The sequence below is a fragment of the Artemia sp. Qi Xiang Cuo genome, chromosome 19, assembly GCF_049724085.1.
Source record: "Artemia sp. Qi Xiang Cuo chromosome 19, ASM4972408v1, whole genome shotgun sequence".
Taxonomy (NCBI): domain Eukaryota; kingdom Metazoa; phylum Arthropoda; class Branchiopoda; order Anostraca; family Artemiidae; genus Artemia; species Artemia sp. Qi Xiang Cuo.
Window position 1 is genome coordinate 33,459,026 of NC_142812.1, and position 16,332 is coordinate 33,475,357.

A 16,332-nucleotide genomic window follows, 5' to 3' on the forward strand; every position below is an offset into this window, starting at 1 on the left:
ACACAAAATCTAAACCTCTGATATATCAAACAGTTCGTGGTAACGAACTGTAAGTAAGGAGTGACCCGGCTCAACGGTAACCGAAACTCTAGAAAACAGAATTTTGATACCAATAGATACATCAAAAGAATCAGTTTTTAATGATAATTTCAAATATATAAGTTTCATCAAGTTTAGTCATACCTATCAAAAGTTACTCGCCTGAGAAAATTTGGCTGATTTTCGAAAAAAAGGAAAAGACCCCCTAAACGTTATAGAACCCTAATGAAAATCACACCATCATATTCAGCGTATCAGAGAACCCTACTGCGGAGGTTTCAAGCTCCTATCTACAAAAATGTGAAATTTTGAATTTTTTGCCAGAAGAAAGATCACGGATGCGTGTTTATTTGTTTGTTTTTTTTTTGCTTTTTTACCCAGGGGTGATCGTATCGACCCAGTGGTCCTAGAATATCTTGGGAGGGCTCATTTGAACGGAAATTAAAAGTTCTAATGCCATTTTTAAGTGACCAGAAAAAATGTAGGGCAACTAGGCCCCCTCCCACGCTTATTTTTTCCCAAAGTCACCCGATCAAAATTTTGAGGTAGCCATTTTGTTCAGCATGGTCGAAAATATGAAAAATATCTTTTAGGATGACTTAATCCCCAGAAGTCTCCGGGGGGAGGGCTGAAAGTTATGAACTTTACCCAATGTTAACATATTGTATTGGTTATTGGGAAGTATACAGACGTTTTCAGAGGGGATTTTTTATGGTAGTGGGGGGCAGTGGGTTGGGGGTTATGTGGGAGGATCTTACCATGAAGGAAGTTTTCATGGGAGAAGGGACATTGCTATGAAGGGGGCGCCGGATTTCCCAGCATTATATTGGATTTCCGGATTTCCCAGTATTGTATTGGTTATTGGGAAGTATAAGACATTTTTAGGAAGGATTTTTTCTGGTGGGGGGGCTGGAGGAGGGGGTTACTCGGGAGAATATTTCCGAGGAGGATTTTTCTTTGGGGTAAGGGACATTTCTATGAAGGAGGCGCCGGATTTCCAAGCATTATTTAAAAAACGATCAGAAATTAAGTTGAAAAAAAACAAGTTCTTTCAACTGAAAGTGAGAAGCAACATTAGAACTTAAAACGAACAGAAATTATTACCTATATGAGGGGGTTCTCCCCCAAGTCAATACCTCACTCTTTACGCTACAGTTTTTTTAGGGCTTTCAAAAGAGCTATCTATTATAATTAAACGGCCTTTGTGATTCAGAGGTTTGTGAATTAAACATTTTTTTAACTTTTAACGTAAAGAGCGTGGTATTGACTAAGGGGAGAACCCCCCCTATACGTAATAATATATACGTAATAAAAAAAACAATAAAGAAAAAACAAGCGATACGGCTCAATAGTAATCGAAACTTTTAAAAATGGAATTTTGATGTCAATAAATGTATCAAAAGAATGGGCTTATAATGCTGATTCTAAATATATAAATTTTATTAAGTGTAGTATTACTCATCAAAGGCTACGAGCCTGAGAAAAATTACCTGATTTTTTAAAGAGGGAGGATACATCCCCTACAAGTGAAAGAATTTTAATGAAAATCACACCGTCAGATTCAGCGTATCAGAAAACCCTATTACATAGGTTTCAAGCTCATATCTGCAAATATCTGCAACTTTGTATTTTTATGCCAGAAGAAAAATATAGGCCTACGAATATAGAACTTCGTTACGTAAGTTAATTAGTAAATTACTTCAGAACCAAATTTAGAGACAGCCATTTAGCAAAAGAAATGTAAAATTTTTAAGCAAATTTTGTTTACTTATTCAATGACGGTGAGCCAAAATAAAAGCTACATTAACTAAAAAACGATCAGAAATTAAATAAAAAAACAAGTTTTTTAAACTGAAAGTAAGGAGCGACATTAAAACTTAAAACGAACAGAAATTATTCCGTAAATGAAAGGGGCTGTCCCCTCCTCAACGCCTTGCTCTTTACGCTAAAGTTTTATATTGTTTAACAAAAATAGAGTTGTGAGAAAGTAAAACTTTAGCGTAAAGATGGAGGCGTTGAGGAGGGGACAGCCCCTTTCATATACGGAATAATTTCTGTTCGTTTTAAGTTTTAATGTCGCTCCTTACTTTCAGTTTAAAAAACTTGTTTTTTTTTATTTAATTTATTTAAGGATAAGATATATATTGTCACTTTCAGACTTTTAACTTATCATTATCCAACCCTAAATAACAGGTATTTAGGTTTACAACCCTCCAATGGTAGATTCAAGTTGCAACCTCCCAAGAAGCATGCTGGGTTATTGTTCGGGGGAGCGTGTTGGTGGTATTTTTAAGGAGCAGGGTGGTTCACAAAGCAAAATTTTAAAACGCGCCAAAAATTTGTTTACATGCATTTTATTATGTTTTTGCGAGTAAGACAGTAATTTCTGAGGGAGGGGGAAACCCTGTAGCCCTCCCCCCCTCATGTAATGTAGATCAAGTAATGTAGGTCAATGACTCAATTATTTTAGAATGACCCAAATATTTGAAACCCATTAGTGTAGGTCAATGACCCAATTATGTTGTACGACCAGGATAGCATAAATTATGATGTACATTCAGTATAGCATAGCGAGCCCATAGTAACCATCCATAGCAACCAGATCCAATATAAGGACTAATTTTCACTGTAATTCATATTAGTAAGAGAATAGAATTAAGAGAGAACAGTTTAATTATACTCTTTTATTTGACTATATATATAGTTTTTATTAGCAAAAATGAGTGCTATGTTTTGACTATTGTAAGTTGATAGACGAGCAGGTAGCAGCAATGATATAGAGATAAGTGCACCAAACGTAGCATAAGGAGATGCTAGAGGATCCTGGCTAAGCCTTGAATTTGATGATGTACATGTAAGATGTGTGGTATCCTTGAGTAAATTCAAATTGGAGGATCAGTTATGCTTTGTAGCGAAACTTGATATACTGCATATAAATAGATTTCAAGCTGCTTTAATTACAATAGTGAAATATAATGAGGAGAATAAGTTGTATCAGTAATTGAGTGATATTTATATTATTGTTGTAATTAAATATATATATATAATAAAAATGTTTGTAAATCGAACTTGTTACATATTTTTATAGTAGGTTAACGAATATTTTTTAAGTAGAAAGAATCCTGGTTAGTCTGAAGTCAGCTGTGAGAGTATTATGATTCAAAAATGGATGGATTCGAGAAAGAGAAAATTATGCTGAATCTTTTGATAATGGAAAAATGTTTGATTCTAGATGATGATTTTCTACAATTATCTCTTCAAAGGAAAATATTTTCTTACAGAATACTTGACGATATAATGAGAAATTACTCCGTCTTGGGACTATTGTCTGGAACTTTTACGATGTGGGTCAAACGCATTTACACAATTTATTGACATATTAATTGAAACAAAACAAAATGGTATTGGGGATTTGTTTTGAACACACTGCCTTAGAAATTTAAGACCCTTTCCAAATGAGAAAAATAATTAAATCGAGAATTTAGAAGATCCTGTTCAAATCGGTCTTATGATGTCACACGATTACTCCTCTCTCTCTCTCTCTCTCTCTCTCTCTCTCTCTCTCTCTTTCTCTCTCTCTTTCTCTCTCTCTGTCTCTCTCTCTCTGTCTCTCTCTCTCTCTCTCTCTCTCTCTCTCTCTCTCTCTCTCTCTCTCTCTCTCTCTCTCTCTCTCTCTCTCTCTCTCTCTCTCAATTCATCGATCGTGGGTCAGCTTCATTTTGGCAATGAGAGTATTTGTTTCATGGTGTGGGGTCTAGCAGAACACTGCCTTCGGGAGTGATTCTACTCCCGAATTACAGGCCTAGGAGCCTTTGGGGGATTAGCACAATGTATTTTCTTGTATGATTAATTGATTATGAATACATCTTATCTAATCTTATCATATTTCGCAGTAAGTTTACAATTGATTTAATGAGATTAATGCATTACTCTCAGATAATTGCTCGGCAAATATACACTCTAAACGTACACTCCCCGTTCGTACAATACTCATATCTTGAGTGCCAGACGCATGACACCATGAGTTGTTGCAAACATTATATCAGTTATGCTATTTTCAAATAGTTGTGAATCTCGATCTAGGGATTGCATTGTTAACTCATACAGTGCCCAATAGGATTTGTCAAAAGACAAATTATAGAGGGATATTCTATTTACTTTACACACAAGAGATGAAACTCCAAACATTCCAAATTTATGTGGACACCTAGTCCATGATCCTATTGCACTAGCACATTTTACAAATCCCAATGCCAATTTTGATGGAATTTTACCATTGATAAATGAAGAGTCGGTGAATATACGTGAACCCGTGGTAATATGATGCTGGTTGGTGATTGTATGAGGAACAAGTATTTTTTTTTATTATTTCCACTAGCTCTCAGTTTTTCCACTGCCAAAGCAACAGAACTCATAAGCAGTTGCTGTCGTACATGAACTATTGCTGAGGTGAGAGAGTGTTACATCGGGATTGGCAGGAAGTTCCTATCATAAGATAAAATTAGATGGAGCAAGCATTAATTTTATGTCTACTTTGATATGTTGTGGTAGCCATTAGGGTATATTAAATATATCATGATTTATTTTACTAACTAAATTTTATTCATTAGTTGTCGCCTTTTTAAGTGTATCTTTACTATCAGTGTCAGTAATATATTCATACCCGTTGGGTGGCCCCCTCAATTCCTTATATGACTTTGGTGTCATCAACATGAACTGTATGTAGCTCGTATACTTTGAAAGAGTGTTGCTAGTGCTCACAAACGTACCATTTATATAGACAGAGATTTGTGGAAATAAATTATGTAATATACAAATATCATAGGATATTCCATCGGCAAGAATTGGAATTGTATTGCTAGATTTGTTGACTACCACATGTAAATCTATAAATGTTGAAGAAATACCCATGAAGTAGTCTTCATTGGAATAAATTTGAAAGTGGATATTATCAGAGAGCGGTTGTTGTGGATAGAATTGTTCATAGTAAACATGTTTCACGCTCATATCAACATTTTCTACATTGAACAGATTTAAAGATGAAGTGATTGACGGATGGGAATCCTTGTGTGGTAGATATGTCATTGTTCAGTCTAGGAGAAGAAATCCTTTTTTGATCTAACAGTTTTCTTTCTTGGTTTTTTCTTCTTTTTCTTTGGCATGATTGATGTCTTTCATTTCTGACCTGAGTAGAAACTAATGAGTGGTGCTGTGCCTCTCCATTTTCGTTTACCCTTCTCAACGCTACTCAAACTATTCTGTGACGAGTTGAACGCTACTAGAAGACTAATTTGGATGAGGCAAACATGCCAAATAGTAAAAATACACTGCATCGCTCAAGCAGAAGATTCTAAAAAGTACTATGTACACCCCTCTTCTGGCCATTGAGAGCAACTACTAGGCCATGGAAGTAAATTCCGTAGTCCCCCTTTGTTTATTTTCTTAGTTGTATTTTCAGGGGCACCCCCCCCCCTCTGAATCTATGTATTTTTATGTGTGTTTTTTCTCTCACTCTCTAAGCCTGTGTTTGGTGGGTGTTGCTTTTCAGAACTAAAGTGGAACTTCTCTTCTTCTTTGGAAAAATTTTTACTTTTTTGGATTAGTTTTTGATACTCAGTCATCAATTGATAGACTTATGAGTCTGCTAGTAGAATATATGTCTCTGAAAATTCATTTTCTTAAATCTTCGACTTTTTTACTAGACATTCTAAACGTTTTATGTGGTAAATAATGATCATTTAACAAAGTCATGGATAAAACATTGTTTTAATTGGAACAAGGATGCGTAGAATATTAATATAAAATACTTTATATTTTTAATGTCATTGAAGAACTTTGGACATTCTGAATCTATCCCATAAAATAATTCATCTTGTTCTGTCTTCATATTGTAGCTATTCTCTTCTCTTAGTTTGTAACCAGTAGAATAATTATTATTCCATTTTGAATCCTCACTATTTTTACTGGGATCTCATCTAATGGTTTAATATGCGTTTCATCTTTCGTATTTTTAGGTTCATTGATTATATCATCAATAGTGGTAATAACTTTCACTTGTGCTTTATTTTCCATCAATTCACTTTTATATTCATTAGTGAATTTGTCTACCAATGCCCTTTTTATTTTGCCTATGATTTCACTGTCTATTATGACATTGTTTTTACACAGATAACAGTTTTGACACGTAGACAAGATATGGTTAATGACATTAGTGCAGGAGTAGAATAGTAATACCAGAAGGCTTGTGATAGGATTTACCAACCAGGTAGCGTGTTACCAGTAGCAGTAGCAAGAAGTTGTCCCCTGTCACCGACAATTATTTTTATGTTTGCATTCTCTTTGAGCACTATCATCTCTGGAAATGATACTCTAGCATATCCTCCGTCAAAACAGTTGAATCTCTTCAGTACTACAAAGAAATCTAAACTCTCACTATCATGACAACGCACGCATACGATTCAAATAGTGTTACCATTACAACTTGTTTCGTAGTTCAAATATTTGTCTTTGTCAGCAATCAACGTAACGACGACCTTATTATGTGTACACACTTTCTTCGAATAATTCATTTCCACTTTTTTTATAAAGTATATGATGCAAAAGTTCATCCTTCCAATTTAGGAAAATTACTGATTTAATACATACAATAAGCTATGTAGTGTCAATAACCAGCCATAAAGTACCACTGGTACAACCTTATAGTGTCGAGGAGCAGCTATAGAGTACCATTGATACATCCACATAAAGAAAACAAAAAGTTTAAGAAATTTTCAAGTCCAAAAAAAAATCGGAGCTTGAACAATTATCCGACTTTATTTCTACTCATCTTTGATTTAATGTGGCAGCTCTTTACTTTTAGTTGAAAAATATCCTTTGTGGAAAAAACTTTCTTATATTTAATTTGCATGGTTATATGTACTACCTTATTCAACACTGACAGTATACATTCCCTCACTTATTAAAAAAAAAATTCAAATCATTAAGTTTAGCCTTGGAAAAGAACTATTATTCTAATATCCCCCTTACGGTTTTACTCAGATCAATCCTTAATTCCATAATGAGTCATCGCCCTAATAGGAAGTCATATAATCCAAGCTCCTTCGACCAGCAAAAACAATAAAAATATCAAAAAAAGCCTTAAATTAACCAAAGTTTAAACTCTGTAGATTCACCAGAAATTCAATTTTTGTTTGTCTATAGTTCACCCATTATTTGAGAATAATTTTAACTATTATTCCAATTAACCCTTTTCTCTCATGTCAATTGAGAATGATTTTAAAAATACATACATATTTCTCTGGTCCTCTGATCGCATGCAGGCAAAATTATGTCAACATTTTACTAACGTATTCAAGTGACTTAGAGAGTCAGCCTTGTTCAACGTATACTTCGAACAGTTTTAAGTGTTATTTTGAAGAGAATAAGACCGTATTATGCTGGAATTGTATAGAAAGAAAATTTTGCTTAAAAGTGAAACATGAAATTAAAGTGTTTTGTGCTGGACTTATATAGAAGAAATTTGGCTTAAAATTAAAACATGAAAATAGAGGGGAAAAGTGGAGGAGTGTACTTCAAAATACTTTCCCGGGATATACTGTAGCCTATAGACACATCTTTGAAAATTTAATTTTCATAACATAACCCCTTTTTTTCAAGATAGCTAAAAGTAGGTCAAGTGGAATTTTCACTAATAATTTGGGTAATTTGTCTGTTTAGGTCATGGGAAACTTTTAAAATGAAAACATTTTAAATTACCATATTTGATATAAATCGAGTGTTTAATTGGCTCGCCTATCCAATTCTCAATAGATTGGGTCTGAGGATGTTTTGCCAGCTTTTTTCTTACATTTATATCATGTGCTTGGGGGGTAGTCATTCCCTCATACATAGCTTTAGTTGGTAAGCAATAAATATTTCCAGGCTTTCTCTCTTAAAATAATTATTGCCCACACTCCCCATTTGGTACTTGTGTATTATACCGACCACACTTATACATTTAAAATTCCCACGTTAAGTATATTCGGAAATCTAAATAATTACTCTCAAAATATAATCAAACTGTTCTCTCTCTGAATCCTATTCATTTACTATTGAAAATCCTTCCTTATATTAGTTCTGGTTGCTATGAGCAGTTGTTAGGGCCATTTGGTTATTTTTAGTCCTCCTTATTTGGAGTCCCTTTATGTTATCGTCATAGGCTATTTTTAGATCTAGGTTCGGAATATAGAGTGCTGCTCTTGCTCGACTCCAAATGTCTCCTATATTTAGACTCCCCGTGTCAGTTATTAGGCTTATACTACTAATAGCTATCTCAAAACTTTGATTGGCTGTCATTGGGGAAAAATGGGGCGTTAGAAGGGGGCTAGTTGCCCTCCAATCTTTTCAGTAACTTAAAAAGGGCACTGGAACTTCAAATTTCTGTCTGAATACGCCCTCTTCCAACCTTCTAGAAACATTGGTTCGATGCAATCACCCTTAGGTAAAAAAATGAATAAATAAAAAATAAAGACGCCTCCGTGATCTTTCTTCTGGGCAAAAATGCAAGATTCCACATTTTTGCTGATAGGAGCTTGAAACCTCAACAGTAAGGTTCTCTGATACGCTGAATCTGATGATGCAATTTTCATAACAATTCCTTTAATTTTTAGTGTGTTTCCCAGATCATATCCCCGTGAAGCGTGGCGTAAAGCAAGACTTAGTCTTAAGTCCATTAATTTTTAACAAAGCAACTTGAAAAGCAACGAGAAATATTCCAACCTGTATTATTGATAGCCATATTAGTAAGCTATCGTATACAGATGACATACTTCCTCTCACTGAAAACCTGTCCTCAATGGAAAAAAACTGTTGAGATTCTTCAGGCTGGTATGTCTAAGATTGGCGTGGTTATCGAACCGTCAAAGACTGAGTTTATGATTGTAGTCCCGAAAGAAAAGGCAAAATCAGAGTACCTTAAAATAACCTTGATCACTGTTCCTGGATCTAACTCCCTGAATTATCTGGTAGTTCCTTTGAGTTCATCGATAACAGCAACATGTAGGCTACTCTTGTTACTAATGAGTTTAAAAAGAAACTCCGTAAAACATATGGTCTGCTTGAAAAAATTAAAAAGCAATTTGAGAAACATACGTTAGCAAAGCTTTAGAACTCTATGTTTGCATCGCGTGTGTTTTTCATAATTCCATTTTGGATTCTCTTCTATATAACTGATAAAAAAAAACTAGGGTCCAATTTTACTTGTAAGCTAAGTATTTTATTGGTTTTCTGGAACTCATTCATTAGTAAAAAATACCACTTTTTTTATATTTGTGTGAAGATGGAGGAGTTACCGATTCGTTTCGAAGATTGGTGCAAAAAAATATCAGTTTCTGCTTAACCATCTAAAATATACGGTTGGGTAGACTGATAGTTCCTGTGTTTTTCATAATTCCATTTTGGATTCTCTTCTATATAACTGATAAGAAAAACTAGGGTCCAATTTTACTTGTAAGCTAAGTATTTTATTGGTTTTCTGGAACTCATTCATTAGTAAAAAATACCACTTTTTTTATATTTGTGTGAAGATGGAGGAGTTACCGATTCGTTTCGAAGATTGGTGCAAAAAAATATCAGTTTCTGCTTAACCATCTAAAATATACGGTTGGGTAGACTGATAGTTCCTGTGTCTTAGTGCTTATTTAAGTTTCTAGTTTTTTTCTTTCTTCGTTACTAATGTTAGTCTCTTTACTATATTGTCGTTAACTATTCGTTTTTTTTCTTTTTTTCGTGTTTTTTTGTTCTTTCTCTTTTTTGGCTTTTGCATTTTTTTCTGTTTTGGTTTTTTCTTCTTTCTCTCTCTTTTTATACTCCTCTAGTGCATTTTTGTAATGTAATGGAAGAGGGCAAAAATAAATTATTATTATTATTGTCATTACTTTTATTATTACTATTATTATTATTATTATCATTATCTCTATTAATATCATTTTTATCATTATTATTATTAAAATAGGAATTCTAAAGAAAATTTGTTAACTCGCTGCTGGTAGAAAAAAAAAAACATTTAATTTTTTTCATGTTTCAATCCAAAGACATTTCTAGATGAAATGTTACATCCCGTGTTTAGTTTGATTCCTTAGTGTTCTGTTTCTTAATGATGATCTTGAAATCTCATGCCTCTGTTTCTGAACCGAGGCATCTTTTTTGTTTAGTGGCTAGTTTTTACTTTCAGTGGCGTTTGAAACAGGATAATTTTTGCAGGATTTTCAACTGAAATTATTTTTTTTGCACACACTAACTTTTGCTGCATCTGTAAATAAGGTTGATTAAGTAATCAAATAAAGGAGATATCAATAAAGCCTGCAAAGGACTCCTTTTTAGATCGACCCAATGAGAACGGGCGATTTAATACGGGAAGAAATGAATAAGAAATACTACACGCAATGCAATGTAGTGTCTGAAGAACTTATTAAAAAGTTTTGATTTCGGAGAAAAAATCAATAATTGATATAATTCATCTAAAATTTAATAGGATTAAAACTGAAATCTCTTTGCAATTGACAATTAATCTGTGTACGTTTTGGTTTTAATAATTATTTTGCGCCAAAACCCAGTCTGCATAAAGTAGGCCAAGATTAGCTTGAGAAATGCTTGACCGTTTAAGTGAGCCAGCTGACTAAAGTTGTTGGTATGCTGGTAAAAAAAAAAAAAAAATCCTGCTCTATTTACCCTCGTCATTTTGGAATACCTGGAAAGACCAGTTTGAAATAGGTTTGGGTAGTCTGAAAAGGACCAAAATTGCCCATTGTGTAGAGGGTGATTTTTATTTTTAACATTAACGCCAGTTACTCCTAATAAGTTTCCAATACTATTTGGATAATCAGGTAAAAGTAAAATTGGTTCTTTGGCACAGAGATCGAGACTTGGTTCTACAGTCTATACAACAGCTTGCTAATTTTGGTGCTTCAAAACTTCAAATATTTCTCAAATCGGGTTGCGGATTGCTTATTCTGGTGCTCAGAAAAATCAGTAAAGTAATATAGATGACAGATGGTGCGGTCATGCATAAAAGGTGCCAATGAGATCATTACTTGGTAAAGCCGTTACAACAGGAAAACAAAAGTCTATAGTATGCATAGAAGAAAATAGAGGACAAATCTCCTTTGGTTTATTTTCTCCTTCTCTACTTAATATACAAGGAGATCCTAGCATGCCATCTATTCTATTTATTGATTTTATAAGGGTAACAGGATTAACAAGGTGCTACCGCGAATTCAGATGCCTTTGTATCCGCAATTACCAAGCTGTTGTTCCATATTTAGATGCAAAGGAGCATCGAACCGAATGCCGAAGGTCCGATTTTAATAAGAACCACCGACTAGCCTATTCTAAATCAATCAAAAACAAAGAAATTCATAATCTCAGAGCGAACTTAGCCTATTCCGTTGAAAATAACGTTTTCGGTGCAAATCTGTTATACAGTGTAGTCTTTCTTTATTACGCTACAGTAACTATTGAAAATCTAAGATGATTATACCAAATAGACAAGGTCCCAGGTAGAAATATGATGTTATTGCTGTGGGATTTTAACGCCCAGGTTGGTAGAAATAAGGATAGATGGTATCCTAGCTTAGGTAAATTTGGCTTAGGAAAAGAAAACAGTAATGGATACAGACTTTTTCAATTTTGTAGGTATAACAATCTAGTTATAACCAATACGGTGTTTGGTCATAAAATTGCTCATAAGCTAACATGGTATTCACGTGATGGTAAGACAGCAAACCTTATTGATTATGTTATAGTAAACCGAAGACTCGCAGGATCAATGCAAGATACTAGGGTATATAGGAGTGCTGTTATTGATGTTAAAAGTAAAGATCACCATCTAGTAGTGTCAAGGGTTAATTTAAAGCTGAAATATCGGAAGGGTAATTACCTCCCTTGAAGTTATGATGTTAGTAGACTCCAGGATGAGAATTTGAGAGAAACTTTCCAGGAACAGTTGAATACTAAACTTAAGAGTTTAAAATTTGATAATGTGGAGGATGGTTGGAATAATTTTAGAAAAATAATTTGTGAAGTTCCGGAAGGTGTATTAGGGAAGAAAGCTAGAACTGCAGCTATGAATATTAGTGAAAAAGCTTTAAATTTAAGAGAAAGGAGAAAGGACTTGTACAAGAATTATCTGAATGATAGATCGCATGAAAACAAAAGAAATGTAAGGAAAGTGGAGAAAGCATTGAAATATGAACTAAGGAGGTGTGAAGTGGAGGCCATAGGTAAAATTGCCGAAGATTTAGAAGATGCAGCTAGACGGCATAATAGTAAAATATTGTACTGGCATGTTAACAAATTGAGATGTAGTAGTCATTCCGGACTTGTCCCAGTTAAAGATAGGAATGGGGTGGCAATTAGCGATAAGGTAAAAGCTAAAGCGAGATGGGCCGAACATTTTGAGAATTTGCTTAACCGAGATAGAGTTGCAGGAAAAAATATTGAGGAAAATGAAAAAGTTTGTGATACCTTGGATGTGAAGGAAGATTTGTTTTGTGAGGAGGAATTAGCAACAGTACTAAAAGGATTAAAGAATAATAAGGCTCCAGATGCTGATAGGGTAGTAAATGAGTTTCTTAAATATGGTGGCTCTGAGGTTAGAAATAAGTTATTGAAGATTATGAATATGATTTTTGAAAAAGGGGAAGTCCCTAACGATTTTAGGAAAACCTTAATTAAGCCACTTTATAAGAAACGTGATAAAAGTGAGTGTGGTAATTACCATGGCATTAGTCTGGTCTCTGTAGGTAGCAAATTGCTTAGTAATATGATACTTTTTAGACTGAGAGATGCCGTAGACAAAGTTTTAAGAGAAGAGCAGTGCGGTTTTAGAAAAGGTAGAGGATGTGTTGACCAAATTTTCACTCTTAGGTTAATAATTGAGAAGTGCCTAAGTTTTCAAACACCTTTGGTCCTCAGTTTTATAGATTATGAGCAAGCGTTCGATTCTGTTGATAGAGGAGCTTTAGTAAAGGTTTTATCCTTGTATGGTATACCAGACAAATACATTAAAGTGATTAGGGGTATGTACGAGAATAACACTGCTGCGGTTAAGATAGGAAATGAGGTGAGCAGCTGGTTTTGTATTAAATCAGGAGTTAAGCAGGGTTGTGTTCTATCCCCCATTAAATGGATTATTTTGATGGACTTTGTTTTAAGGAGCACTGGAAAGGCAATGGGAGACCACGGAATCAAATGGGCAGGAAAATGTCTCCTGGACTTGGATTATGCTGATGATTTAAGCATCCTAGATGAAAGTGTGAGCAAAATGAATGAAGTTTTAGAGGTTTTGCGAGTTCAGGGTGCTAGTATTGGTTTGAAAATTAATGTTAGGAAGACTAAGTCACTATGGCTAGGAATAAGTGATGATGAAAAGGTGACGTTGGGTAATGAAAAGATTGATCATGTGGGAAGCTTCACTTACCTTGGTAGTATTATTAGTAAAGATGGTGGGAGCAGTGAAGATGTTAAAGGTAGAATAGCCAAGGCTCAGGGTGTTTTTTCACAGTTAAAAAAAGTATGAAAGAATAGGAAGATAAGTCTGCAGACAAAGATTAGAATCTTAGAAGCTACAGTGATGACAGTGGTCAAATATGGCTCTGAAGCATGGACGCTCTGAAAAGCGGATGAAGATTTGCTAGATGTTTTCCAGAGAAATTGCTTAAAGATTGTTCTGGGTACCCGGCTTACTGACCGTATTTCAAACAATAGGCTATACGAAAAATGGGGTTCAATACCGCTTTCTAGGTCTATAATGAAAGAAAGGTTGAGGTGGTTAGGGCATGTTGTGCGGATGACAGATTGCCGAAGAGTGTTCTTTTCGGCCAACCATCTAGGGCTAAACGGAAAGTAGGTCGCCCTCTTCTGGGTTTGGAGGAAGCCATAAAGAAAGATTTGAAGGAAATGAGTACTTCGTTGGCGGGTGTAAAAAGGGAGGCTTTGAATAGATTGGGGTGGAGGAGGAGCGTGCGTAGCTGTGTTGAACTCAGGCGGCTTGGTTTTGCGGTGAGTTGTTGTTAGTTAGTTATATATATATATATATATATATATATATATATATATATATATATATATATATATATATATATATATATATATATATATATATATATATATATATATATATATATATATATATATATATATATATATATATATATATATATATATATATATATATATATATATATATATATATATATATATATATATATATATATATATATATATATATATATATATTGGTATGCAATAGTATGCTAATAGTATACCGAAATAGTACATCTAGGACAGCCTTATTTTTTTGTCTAGCTTAGTTTTTTTGATTAATTTAAGAACAACTTTCTTATAAAACAACTTGAGAAAAAGTAAAGAGCTGTATTAAAAACCACGAGGAGCAGAAATGAAATCGTATAAGCTGTCGAATTTAGAATGAACACAAATAAACATTTCTGAAGAGATGAAACATATTTACAGATATTAAGAAACAAAATTTGAACCAAACATAAATTGAAATAAGTATAAAATGAACAGAAACTACGACAAATAAGAGTGGTGATATCACCTTCAAACCTCTAAATGCTAGAATGTCATTTGTGCTTTACTCAAAATGATGTGTGTTCAACGTGTGCTTTTCACTTAACATAAAATCAAGCAAAGTGACTGATCACGGTGAATATTTAGTGGTTGACCCCCCTTCTGAAGGAAATACGCTAGACAAATAAAAATAGTAACATTGTATTCCTTATCGTAAACTCTTTCCAAATGTCATTGTCGTTTTTCTAGCTATGCTTTATTAATTTTTTTCTTCAGAAATGTCAACCCCAAAATGTTTACCAAGATCCCAATACTAATCAAGTTTAGAGCAAAGAAAAAAAATAGCAATATCTCAGAAAATTAAAACTGTCACTGTCAGTATAGATAAACTATTTTAACCGTTTTTGTCGATATTTTCCTTTTGATTCCTTTTAATATAAAATTACAGAGAAGTGGTTCCAAAACGGAACATTTAAAACGTCATTTGGTAATTTTCGTATAAATCTGTTTAGTTTGCTGAATCGATATTTTGAATTCGCAGATCACTAGACAATATCCCAATTCATTTTCTATACATTCGAAAAGAACGTATTTAACAAGAAGAAAGTATTGATAACAATTTCTTTCTTTATTATAATAAAACTAAATGGCTTTTTTAAAACAAAACGATACATAAAAGGAATAGATGAAGCTGGTTAACGCGAAAACTAACTAAGCGGACAGTTGCAGTTACCTAAGTTACCTAAATGTTAGTGGAAGGATGATGGATATATTGAAAATGTAAAAAACTAGCCAGTACCAAAAGTAGTAACCAAAGTAGATAATCAAAGTAGCCATATAAAAAAAAAAAATAGCCAAGCCTTTGGCTGTTTTTTGTCAATCCAGTTAGGGCTCAGCAAAAATACACAATATTTTGATAGGATGGAGGAGGGTCTTAGGAAAAAATGTTAAGGAATTAGGAACTTTATGGGGTGGTTTGAAGAGTTAGCTCTACACTGCGATGAGTTGTTAGTAGTATTTGCAGTTTACTAAAATTTAAAACCAGTTTTGATGATCCTCAACCTAAAAACTGGATTCAAGAGTTCTGCGTAAGAATCTCAAGTTAATTGTTTATATTTTGTTTTGTTGACTTTATTTTTTGTACAGCTGACCTTATTCCTGAGCAGAAAAACTATTTGTCACTTTGAAATGATCTGATCTGCATACCCAACACGATACATCTGAAGCGGTAACGGTGACCTCATTTAACGAACCTATTTAAAAAATCTACATTAAAAAGATTCGCCATTGAGCCCTCAGTAGAGAAGCTACATCTCATGCAGAAAGGATTTAATACCTCGGATAATAAAATATGTGTTTAAGACCAAACTGCTCATTGTAACTAGGAATATGTCAAATAACTATATAATAATTCAATTGTATGCGAGTATTCGTAACAATTTTACTTCATGAGAATTCATTAAATACTGGTTACATAAAAGCCATGTTGGTACTTGTCGGTTATTGGAAACACATTCAAGAGTTACGCTTAGGTTACACCTCAGAAAACCGATTTTATTGGTACAAAAACAAGTGATGGATGATACAATGCATTGAACTTAGACCAGAATGCATTGGACATGTATTATTTGGGCTATATATTTGCACATTAGGGTTGGGGCTGGGGGTTAGGTTAGGTTACGTCGGGTTAGGTTACGTTAGGTTCCAATAATTTTGTTTCTAAAG

At 33.9% G+C, this 16,332-nt stretch overlaps 1 protein-coding gene across 1 annotated transcript in view; it reads left to right on the plus strand.

Annotated features, from left to right (window-relative positions):
* The window catches only part of LOC148940758 (thyroglobulin-like), a 53,337-nt gene that overhangs the window by 24,823 nt on the left and 12,182 nt on the right, over positions 1 to 16,332 (plus strand). The window lies entirely within an intron of this gene.